Source organism: Trichomycterus rosablanca, chromosome 10 (genome assembly GCF_030014385.1).
Source record: "Trichomycterus rosablanca isolate fTriRos1 chromosome 10, fTriRos1.hap1, whole genome shotgun sequence".
Classification (NCBI taxonomy): Eukaryota; Metazoa; Chordata; class Actinopteri; order Siluriformes; family Trichomycteridae; genus Trichomycterus; species Trichomycterus rosablanca.
In genome coordinates, this window is record NC_085997.1 from 6,212,384 (window position 1) to 6,224,883 (window position 12,500).

The 12,500-nt window shown below is 41.5% G+C and overlaps 2 non-coding genes across 2 annotated transcripts; one reads left to right on the forward strand and one right to left on the reverse strand.

The window, feature by feature from the left end:
• The first annotated feature begins 2,041 nt into the window (after nt 1-2,041).
• trnal-cag (transfer RNA leucine (anticodon CAG)) lies at nt 2,042-2,124 on the forward strand. Its single transcript has one exon. It is a non-coding gene; the product is annotated as a tRNA-Leu (tRNA).
• Nucleotides 2,125-6,141: 4,017 nt separating this feature from the next.
• trnak-uuu (transfer RNA lysine (anticodon UUU)) lies at nt 6,142-6,214 on the reverse strand. The gene has a single exon. It is a non-coding gene; the product is annotated as a tRNA-Lys (tRNA).
• Between the last annotated feature and the right edge of the window lie 6,286 nt (nt 6,215-12,500).

Genomic DNA, 12,500 nt, shown 5'->3' on the forward strand with positions numbered 1-12,500 from the left:
AAGATATACTTAAATATCTGCAGAAATGTGAGGGGTGTACTCACTTTTGTGATACACTGTACAAGGTGCTATTATTTCAAGCTGATCAAGTACATGCTATTTCACTTAGAAATATCTCACAAAGTACAAATTCTTCAACTTTCAGAATAAACCATGTAGTAAAGGAAATTACCACTTACCTAATGCAGTAAGAAACAACTCGCCCGAACATGAACCCTGGACCCTCAGATTAAAGTCTGATGCTCTACCGACTGAGCTATCCGGGCTGTAGAGATCCGGGCTATCTCTCTTGAAGGCGATTATATAAAGTTTTAGGTGAAGTATGTTGCTGCTTACACACACAAAGAAAAACATCTCGGGAGGAGAATTTTGCAGGTAGATTACAAACAGATTCCTTTCTTTCACTTTTTTCCTTTTTTCCTGTATCAATTGCACGATTGTTTTCCAGTCATTAAAATGTTATGTGCATTTATATGTGGCAAGAGAAAAAAAAATCCATAAAACTCAAATTGAGTTAGCAAAGAACCTTAAATTATACTAAAGAGTTCTTCAAGTAGAAACAGTTCTACCAAGAACACAAAAAGAACCCTTAAGAAACACTTCTTAGTGCTACATACATTAGTTGTATTCTAGAGGTCAGCATGCGATGAAACTGTGATAGAAACAGACATCGTTTTACTTTATACAACAGTTAGTTCCGACCTTACAATCTGATTGGTTGAGAAGTGATATTCGTGATAACAGCACAGCCTTTTCACACCACAACTGTATTACACCGCTGACGCGTTGCCAGTAACGACAAGCTTCATGCACACAAACGCGCACGCAGGCGACACAGACCTTTTTCCCGATCGCGTTTTAAATCCGTTATCTGATATACAATCTAGCGCACTGTGTAGGGAACATAAATCAGTTGTCTAATTCACTGTCTAGTGCACTATGTAGGGAACATGAATCCGTGATCTGATACACAATCTAGTGCACTATGTAGGGAACATTAATGTGTTTGTAACGCGAACAGTTAGTTTAATAGCCCAGTTAGCAGCTCCTAAAAGTTCTGTTATCACCAATATCCTTTGGTGTGTGCAAGAGGTTTTTTATTTATTTTTTTCCTTCGGAGGTTCTTGCCATTTTCTTCTTGTTGTTCTTACCTCCCTGAAATGAGTTTTTGCAACTTGGGATGTCTGCTTTGTAGTGTTAAACTTTATATTCGTTGTGGAACTACTTTTTGGCAGAAGGTATTGTCAATATTAAAGCATATTTATTATGAAATTCAGGGCTTCTTTGATTTATTTTTTTTCTTTATTTTGTAAAAACTGTTGTATAAAAGCAATAGAACACTTGAGGTCATGTGTTATCGCAAATAACATCACGGCTGCGACCGAATCACAGCCGTGATGTTATTCGCGATAACACACTCCCTCTCGTGTTCTATTGCTTGATTCTAACGCAAAATTAACTGTATGCATATTATGCCATCTGATGGACGATTGAATAGCCTACAACAAGCACAAACAGGGTTTGAGTTCTTAATAAATAATCCAGTCAGTTAAAAACCCAAAAAGAAGGCTGTACCTAATACACTCATACCAGAGAAAACACACCCTAACATGCTAGTGCCGTTACAGTGCTAACAATAGTCCACCCAAAAACATTATTTGGTCAGTTGGAGATCTCATATGGGGCTCCCTTTCTATTGATATATGATTTACAACCTAGTGACAAAGTGTACAGTGCAGCAAATGGGTTACAATCAGTACATTTACCATACATAATAATGCGAAAAGATTAAGCAGTTCGTACAAATGGTGGTGTCGATGGTACCCAAGCTAGTCAGGATGAGGTCTAAAACGCTAAGTTTAGGTCACAGTGTCCCATGAGGCGTGGGTTTGAATCCCACTTCTGACTGCTAGTGCTTTATACAAATTTATGTCTTTAACCCTCTAACATACATAATAATGTGAAAAGATTCAGCACTTTGTACAAATCTTTGGCCATGTGGGGGTAATGTTGGTAATTGGCATTAGGTCCTTGCAAGCGTGTCAGTATGGCCGAGCGGTCTAAGGCGCTGTGTTCAGGTCGCAGTCTCCCCTGGAGGCGTGGGTTCGAATCCCACTTCTGACATCTCATGCTTTATGCAAGTTTACTTCTTCAGAGGACACAGCCATCAGGGAATACAGTTTGCATGAACTGGGTGTACATGGTCTGCAACAATGCTGAGGTAGGTGGTACGTGTCAAAGTAACATCCGCATGGATGCCAGGACCCAGGCTTTTGATCTCTAAAAGTGTGAGAAATTTAAACATGTATTCATCCTGATCATAAAGTATGTTTATCAGCGTCTATTTACATTGTTACAGCAGTATTTTACAACTGAAATGTTCACATTATTTAAATGTATGTAAAGTACATTGTATACTAGCTGTTTACTTTTTTCCTAAGTAAAAACTGTCATTACCTCAACATGTCATTACCAACACATATCTTGTTGTGATGGTAAAAACACTTAGTGATGGTAATTACAGGTTTTTAGTTTCACCATCACTATCTTATTAACTATTTAATAATTAAAGCTAATTAAAGCTAAATAAGCATAATGGTTTTATTATACAAGGAAACATTAATGTTCACTGATTAGTCAATATGGCCCACAAGATATCAGCAGAGATCCAGTAAAATATCAGTAATTACATGAAAAAGAAAAGGTAAGTTTTTTTTATTTTTATTACCCCTTTTTCAGCGCATCCAATTGTTCAATTAGCATCGTGCTTCCTCTCTGTCTATGCCGAACCCTGCCCTGACGGAGGTGATTGAAGCTAACCCGTATCCCCTCCGAAACACGAGCAGCAGCCAGATGCATCTTTGCCACCCACACATTGCGGAGAGACACACCCTAAGGGCACCCCCTCCCATCTTTGTGTAAGCGCCTCCAATCAGCCGGCAGAGAACGCAATCGCATTCTGACAGAGAGAGACCCACATCCGGTTCTTTGTCCCACCCCCCACATGAGCAACCGGCCAATCGTTGCTCATATAGCCACTCAGCTTCGAACCGGTAAAGCAAGGCTGGATTCGATACGACGCTTCGCAGAATCCAGCCCTGGTTGCAGCGCGTTTCTTTTTACCGCTGCGCCACCTGAGCGGCAAGAAAAGGTAAGTTTAAAGTAATATCACAACCTCCAAAATGGGAACAAAGGTGCATCGTAAGGGGAATTAGCTCAAATGGTAGAGCGCTCGCTTAGCATGTGAGAGGTAGTGGGGTCGATGCCTGCATTCTCCAGTGCAGATACATTATGATTATTTAAGGGTTTCATGTAATATGAAACTCGTTGCGGCATCGCTTAATCGCAGCTTCAAAAATTAGATCAGGATTTAAGTGAGTCTTTAAGGCAACAAAAAATATGTGGGTATTAATATCTAAAACTCAGCGCATTATTAGGCTACACATAAATTTACATTTTCAGCATTTAGCAGACACTTTTATCCAAAGCAACTTACACAATGAGCAATTGAGGGTTAAGGGCCTTGCTCAGGGACCCAACAGTAGCAACTTGGTGGTGGCGGGGCTTGAACCGGCAACCTTCTGTTTACTAGTCCAGTACCTTAATCACTGAGCTATCACTGGCCCAGTGATAAATTCAAGTATAGATAAATATATAAATATAAATATAGATTTAAACTGTCCTCTATTTACTACAGTCTGTTTGAAACAACTAGTTGGTGTGGAGAACATGTTACACACACAGAGTGCTATTATTTCAAGCTTATCAAGTACATGGTATTTCACTTAATAACATCTCACAAAGTACAAATTCTTCAACTTTCTAATTAAACCATGAAGTGCGGGACATTACCGCTCACCTAATGCAGTAATAAACAACTCGCCCAAAGAGGGACTTGAACCCTGGACCCTCAGATTAAAAGTCTGAGGCTCTACCGACTGAGCTACCCGGATTCTGCAAATTGCGTTAACCCTCACAAGGATGTGACTTGAATTACAAACTTTAACATACGTTGTCCTGTAGAACAGTTCCAGCAAGAACACACAAAAAAACCCTTAAGAAACACTTCTTAGTACTACATACATTAGTTGTATTCCACACAGGTCAGCATGCGACATCGTTTTACTTTCTAACTGTATTCATATTATGCCATCTATATTACGGTGGCCCGCTGAGTTAAAACACAATAACATTTACAAAACAAACAAAAGCTGACATGTCAACAACAATAAGGAAAAACGCGAATATATTAAGAGACAACACAAATTCTTTAAAGTGGAACGCAATTACATTAAGGGAGAACACAACGAAATTAAGGAAACACGAATACACACTACACTACATCTAGTGGTCGATTGAATAGCCTACAACCAGCACAAACAGGGTTTGAGTTATTAACACATAATCCAGTCAGTTAAAAACCCAACAAGAAGGCTGTACCTAATACACTCATATCAGAGAAAACACACCCTAACATGCTAGTGCCGTTACAGTGCTAAGAATGGTCCACCCAAAATCATTATTTGGTCAGTTGGAGTGCTCATATGGGGCTCCCTTTCTATTGATATATGATGTGGTGTCAACGGTACCCAAGCAAGTCAGGATGCGGTCTAAGGTGCTGCGTTCAGGTCACAGTCTCTCATTGAGGCGTGGGTTTGAATCTCACTTCTGACAGCTCATGCTTTATACAAATTTACATCTTTAACCCTCTACCATACATAATAATATGAAAAGATACTTCTAACATTTTACATTTACATTTTCTGCATTTAGCAGACGCTCTCATCCAGAGCGACTTACAGAAGTGCTTCCATAGTAAACATTTAATTTCTCAAGTTTTAGTAAACAACAGTCAAAGAACACAAATCTGCTGAAACATGTTAGAACCAAAGTGGGGTTTTTTGGGGGGTTTTTTGGAAATGGAAAAAAAATGTTAGTAAATAAGTACAAGTCAGCTTAAGTGCTTAGTAAAAAGGTGGGTTTTTAATCATTTTTTAAAGACAGCAAGAGACTCAGATGTTCGGACAGACAGAGGAAGTTCATTCCACCACTTGGGTGCTAGAACAGAGAAGAGCCTTGATGCTTGACTTCCTTTAGTCCTGGGTGGGGGCTCAAGTCGAGCGAGACTAGTGGCTCGGAGGTTGCGTGGTACAGAGCGGGGTTTGATTAGACCGCGATGGTAGCTTGGGGCTGGTCCATTTTTGGCTTTGTAGGCGAGCATCAGTGTTTTAAACTGAATGCGTGCAGCTACAGCTCATGCTTTATACAAATTTACATCTTTAACCCTCTACCATACATAATAATGTGAAAAGATTTGTTTCAAGATTGTTTCAAAGTTATTGCATGTTTGTCAATTAAAAAAATTAATAAAGGTCTTTAAACTAAACGATGAATGAAAATAGAGCGAAAACTGACCTCATTTTTGACGCAGCGTTTCAGTGAGCAATGACGAAAGGAGTCTGATGTTACGTGTTGCCTTTAAACGATCATAATGTTTCTGCATTGGAGAATGCGGGCATCGATCCCGTTACCTCTCGCACGCGAAGCAAGGATTTTACCAATTGAGCTAATTCCCCGTATAAAGAACTCTCCTTTACCCTTTTTAAATTGTAATGTACTAACAGATCATTGATGCTGCATTATAAAGTGGGGGTTCAACGTGTTTAAGCTCACGTACTCACGTTTATCGCAGCCTTTAGGACGAACTGAACCAAATCGTAACTTTGTACCACTGACAGACTGACTTAAGGGTTGATGCTGCATTATGTAAGAGCCAAAATAGTGCAGGATATACCAACTGTTTAGTGCAGAGCAATAACAAAGCAGCTCTGTGAAGCAAGAACTGAAATTATGATGCATGTCATTCAACATAAAATATGTAGGTATTAATATCTAAAACTCAGTGCATTATTAGGCTGCACATAAATATAGATTTAAACTGTCCTCTATTTACTACAGTCTGTTTAAAACAACTAGTTGGTGTGGAGAACATGTTACACATGCAGTGTGCAATTATTTCAAGCTTATCAAGTACATGCTATTTTACTTAGAAATATCTCACAAAGTACAAATTCTTCATCATTCTAAATAAACCACGTAGTACGGGACATTACCGCTCACCTAATGCAGTAAGAAACAACTCGCCCAAACAGGGACTTGAACCCTGGACCCTCAGATTAAAAGTCTGATGCTCTACCGACTGAGCTATCTAGGCTCTTACCTTCTCTTTGACTTTCATTTAAAAACCAGTCTGAAGAAGAAAGTTCATCACCAACTCATGATGTTTACCAGTTTGGTGTAGCTTGTGCTCCATCACAAGTGTGGCGACTGCACTTGCAACGTCTTTGACTTCTATTGGAAAATGCATGTAGAAATTGCATACGTAGTTGCTCGTTTCGATCTGCCCCTTAACCAGTGGTAGTGTTAGAACGTGGATCTTTTGTTAGAATCGATCCGAATTTATCAGGAGGCAAGGTGACGTCCTTTTAAAAGTTTTATTCAGAAAAAGGTTGGTTCGTCCTCCAAGTCACAAAGCAGCTGCGTTCTGAAGCCTCTGAGTGAAGAGATGCAACAGACCACGTGTAGAGCGCGCAGCTCTTATTTATAGTTTACCACCACCCCCTAGTGGCCAGGTGTAGTACTACTCCATATAAGGTATTCCTTTTGTTCCAGGCTTCCACTCAGCCAGTTCTAACCGGTTTTATGCCACGTGGCGGTTTGGAACAACTCCAATCACATTCCTTGAATACCTAAATGTTTTTAGACCAATATTGTAATGCCCAATAATAATTTATATTATAACAATTCCCCCTTTGAATGCAAAACATTGCGTTCACTTCAACAAAGAGCTTCAGAAGGCTATAGTTACACAAAGAAATTCAAAATGTATAGTCCTTTAGAGACTTCCCTATATGTGTTACATCTTCAAAGTAAGCTAAATTCCCTTATGTGTTGATGATGATATCTTTTTGTTGACAGGAAATCCATGGTCCCCCTTTTGATTTCAGTGATCTCCTTTTGGACAGCTTGAACCATCACCAATCATGCAAGGATTACATTAATCAAATATGTGCCTATGTGTTTTGCAACTTAACATTACTATTTACTTAAACTATCAATATGTCCTTTATCCTATATATGTTGTATTGTAGCTAAATACACACAAAACATTAATTCACGACATTTTCTTCTATTCTTGCTTCTTGGGGTCCCCCTTTGGTGTCGTCCATCGATCAGCAATCTAGACAGAAGAATATTGACAAACGAGACAGACAAACACTCAACATTGAAGTTTAAGTCCAGTACTCCTGATCTTCCTCATTCTTTAAGTTTTCTTTTGGCCCATCGGTTTGCATGTAGAGTACAGTTTCCTGGACTTCGCCTGCTGCTGCCCCCTTTTGATGAATCTCACAATCAGGGTCTTTATGCATGGCACACAAAAACATCCACACACCACTAGGATAGCCAATCCCACACAAACTGCCATAGCCAATTGCGTTATTACTCCTTTCCATGAGCCAAAGAAATTCTCCATCCACTTAGTGAACCAATTTTCGATACCAGAGTTCTCTTTCCATTCCTTTGAGAGAGCCTTCAGCCCCTCCAAGGCTCTGGAAACAGTTCCATCTGGGGCAGTATTGTTGGGTATGAAGGTGCAGCAGGTGGTTCCAATCATGTGACAGACACCTCCTTTATCTGCCAGCAACATATCTAGTGCCATTCTATTTTGGACAGTCATTAGTGAGGTTTTGTCCAATTGATCTCTAAGTCCTTCCACTGCCTGGACAGTGAAATTTACAAATCTCTGCTGGTTATAATACAAATAGTTAATCCAATCTACATTTTTGTTTATTGTGGACCACCAGAAGAATACACTCTCAAAGCCTGCAGCAATCTGGTCTCTAGCCTTGAACTCATCAGGAACTCCTCTCGGCACTCCAATTCCATCTATCCAGACAGTTTTGTCAAAAGATCCTCCAGGCTTCACCTCTCTGGTCTGGCGGTGATGTCTCATCACATCTGCAGGGTCCTTCACACCTTCTTGATGATAGATTCTGAAAGGCATAATCAAATACACCAAAGCGCACTCCCCTCTCCAGACACCAGACAGCCTTTATCTGACCTTCATGTCCCCACATAACCACAAAAGGTCAGCTCTTGCAGATGTTTGATTGAACAGTTTGTAATCATTATATATGCCATCATCCCCTAGGGGAATTGTTTCATTGCACCAACCCCTAGGGAAATTGCCCCTGTTAATTATTTCACCAGTTTTGTCTGATTTAAAGCAAATATACTCACCTTTGTATGCCTTTACGCTAGTGGGAGTTGTTTGCTCCGTGATTGGGAATAGTTTACCCTGCTCCCTACAATTTGTGTCATTCCTGGGCTCATCGGTGAATAGAGAAGTCAGACACGTCAGGTTTTTCGATTTAACAGGGCGAGTAGCTAATGTGGGTTTTGCTGCCGCACATACAAAACAGTTTTTCACTCCCAGTTCCCCTATTGTGTACCTTATCCACTCCAGCCAAGTATTGGTCTCTTCATAACCCGTTTCAATAGCCAGCTGGTCCCTCCAAGTCAACTCTGCTCTTGCCACCACTACTACCTTTTCCCCATCATCTTTCATCGGTATATTTGCAGTGCTGGAATTCCCATATGGAATGGTTGCTACCTTGTTGTTTCCATCTTGCCTTATGGATGGTACCTGTCGGGCTCTCCTGACTCTAGCTAGATTATCGTTATCCTGTTTTAGTTTTAGTGCTTGATCCCCCTTTGTACTGAGTGGGAAAATTGAACCCACCAATAATATGGTCAATATTGCCAAAATGGTCATGGTAATGCATCCACATCCTGATCGTTTCAAAGCCTGATTAAACGGATCTGTTAGTGGATGAAAAGGCATTGTGTTAGTCAGGCAGTGAGTTCTCTATTCCCTATAGAAAATAGTAACCTTAGTGCCTGTGTCCTTTAGTAAAGCCTGCAAAATTGGTCGGACTGTACGCCAATCAAGTCCGTCCAGGCCACCACCCAATTTAGGAATGCCTAATTCAGGTACTTTTAAGGTTTTAAGTAAGTCGGCCAGGTGTTGCACAGCTAAGATGAAGTTCTGCAATGTTGGTTTGTCCTTTGAGTGAGTTTTAGTCACCAAATTAAACACTGTCACTCCCTTTTCACTGTGTATTGTGCATTTACCCACAGGAGCTGTTGTCAAGTCCTTCACTCCAAGTTGTTCTCCTATCTGTTTTGCAACTCCGGCTTCTGGAACAAGATCAGTACCAATACAATGGGCAATATACTTACCTCCTTCAGTGACTACATCACCTGATCTCTCTTCCCACCAGCCTGAGTGTTTCTCTGGCAATTCCGTCTCGTGCCAGAAAAGGGGCAGATTCTTGCTCAGGTCTTCTCTGGTCTCTTCACAGGTTCTGCTTGGTGGATCTGCAGGGGTACAATGTGTGATGTGGTGCCACAGATTTCCTTTCTTACCCTTGACTTTCACAGCATGTGAGGTGACCTCTGTCACTTGCCACGGACCGGTCCACCTTGGGCTGTCCCACTTCCTTTTGTGAACCTTGGTTCTTACCCACTGTCCAACTTTTACCTTTGGTTTTGGTTCTGGCTCCTTCTTCTTGTCCTTGGGCCTAACCTGTTGATTAATGCTGGAAATAAGCTTGGTTAAGGCTTTCATGTAGCTGTCCAATTCTTCATCCCACAAATCCAGTGCCTTATTCACCACCCTGTCTCTAGGTGGCCCTGGCATGCGTCTGCCAGTTAACAATTGGTGTGGGGAGAAGTGAGTGTCACTCCTGGGCGATGCTCTCATGGACATCAACACCAGGGGCAAAGCCTCAACCCAATTTAATTTGGAGCCTTGACATGTTTTGGCCAGTTTAGTCTTGATGGTGTTATTGGCCCTTTCCACCAGCCCTTGGGACTGGGAATGGTACACAGCTCCAAATCTGTGTGTTATCCCCAAAGCTTTTTCCACCTCCTGCAATTTGGCATTATTAAAATAAACCCCATTATCTGAACGAATCAAAGTGGGAACTCCATATCTGGGTATTAGTTCTGTTTTTAACCATTTCACCACCGTTTTAGAGTCTTCCTTTTTGGCTGGGATTGCTTCAACCCACCTAGTGAATCTATCTACCATGACTAGGATGTAACGATAGCCGTTCACTCGGTGTTCCATCCCCATATCAGTGAAATCGATGCAAATTTCTTTAAAGGGTCCTTCAGGGACAGGAAACCGTCCTGCAGTCACTCTATACCCTGGTTTTGGATTGTAGCTCTGACACACCTCACAGTCAATCACGAACCTCTTCACCATATCCCTAATGTGTGGATGCCACCAATTTTGCATCAGACTGTCAAGAATGTTGGACGTACCTACATGTGTTGGACCATGTGCTTCTTTCATCAACAGTGTGAGCAAATGTGATGGTGCCACAATCAATCCTTCCTTACTTTTCCACAGTCCTTCCACTACACTAGCTCCCTTATCTAACCAGCTGTTCTTTTCATATGCTCCTGCCTTTTTCTGCATTTCCCTTACCTGCTCTTCTTTTAGCTCAGGCAAGTTTTCTGATGCCAACACCACCATTTGGCTAATGTACCCTCCCGCTTTCTTTGCTGCCTGATCTGCTGCATCATTACCTAGTGTCACTAGTCCAGGCTCTTTTGAATGACCCTTACACTTAATCACAGCCACTCTCTTTGGTTTATTTACTGCTTTCAACAGCTTAAAAATCTGTGTTGCATGCTTGATGGGTGTCCCTTGTGCAGTCACTAGTCCTCTCCTTATCCACTGCGGCCCATCTAGATGCAACGCAGAATGGGCATAAGCTGAGTCTGTGTAGATGTTAGCTGTTTGATCAGCAGCTTTCTCCAATGCTTTGGTGATTGCTACTAACTCAGCCAATTGGGCAGACGCTGGTTGTTCAATGATTCCTGAGTCCACAGGGATGAAACCCTCATTAGTCTGATTGACTACTGCATATGAGGCTACAATTCCCTTGTCCCCTTTGTAACAGCATCCGTCACAGAATAGAGTCAAGTCAGGGTCCTCTAAAGGAGTGTCTTCCAAATCTTCCCTACACTTCAACAGTTTTTGTGTAATTTGCTCACAGCAATGTGGTTCTGCATCAGGGTCGGAATTCAGACCTTCAGTCATGTTCACCATTTTCCCTGTAGTGTATGAGATATGAGGTTAAGTGAGAATACTATTGATTCTGTCTTTTCTCGCTCTTGACAGGGTAAAGGCTGTGGAAATAAAAAATGCAGTCACACCATGACTTGTATTGACAATAAGAGGATGACACATTACCAAATGTGCTGTTTTGGTAATTGCTGTGGACAATGCTGCTAGGTATCTGACACAACCTGGTTGACCTGTTACCACAGGGTCCAATCTTGAGCTATGGTACAAGAGTACAGCTCTGACACCACTCCCCCTTTTCTGAAAAAGAACTGCATTTATAATGCCATTCTTTTCAGAAACATCCAAATAGAAAGGGTCAGAGTATTTCGGTTGTTGTAGGTCACTGGCTAAGGTCAGTTGCTGTTTTAATTCAATAAAAGCAGCCTCAAGGGGCTTGGTCCACTCTACTTTGGCTGTTAGGTTTCTTTGACCTAACCTGGTAATTTCAGCCCTCAAAGGTGCAACCAAGCCTGAGTAATTAGGAATGTAATTCCTGGAATAACCTGTCAAGCCAAGAAAAGACAGAAGGTGACTTACGGTAGTTGGCTTCGGGTGATTCAGGATGCAAACTCTGGTGTCAGCAGTCAGGGAGTGACCCTTGCTGGAAACCCTCCGTCCTAGAAATGTCACGACAGGTCGGCATATCTGCAGTTTGGCTTTGTTGACTTTGTATCCTAAGTTCGCCAAATGAGTAAGAATGGTAACAGTATCCTGTAAACAGAGCTCTTCAGAAGTACAAGCAATTAGTAAGTCATCGACATATTGAATCAACACGGTGTCACTGCTCAAAAGGTTCTGTGTCAGTAAGACAGAAAGGTCTTCCACCAGACATTTGTTGAAGATGCCCGGGCTATCCTTATAGCCTTGAGGCAATCTGGTGTAAGTGTACTGTTAGCTTCTGTATGTGAAAGCAAAGATTGGCTGAATGTCACTGGGAATGGGAATACTAAAAAAGGCATTCGCTAAGTCTACCACAGAGAAGAAACAATGATCAGGAGTCAGATTCTGCAGGGATCTGTAGGGGTCTGGGACAGTAATGTTTTCAGTATGTGTGACTTTGTTTATGGCTCTTAAGTCATGGACCATTCTGTATTCACACCTGTCTTTGCCAGCCTTAGCCACTGGCAGAATTGGTGTGTTCCAAGCAGACATGGTCGGAATCAAGACGCCACAAGTCAGTAGATCATTAATGGTGTGCTGTATGCCTATCTCAGCTTCTGGCTTCAGCGGGTATTGTGGTTTACAAATGATTTGGGCATCTGGTCTTAGACGAATTGGGGCCAAATGGTGTGGGACA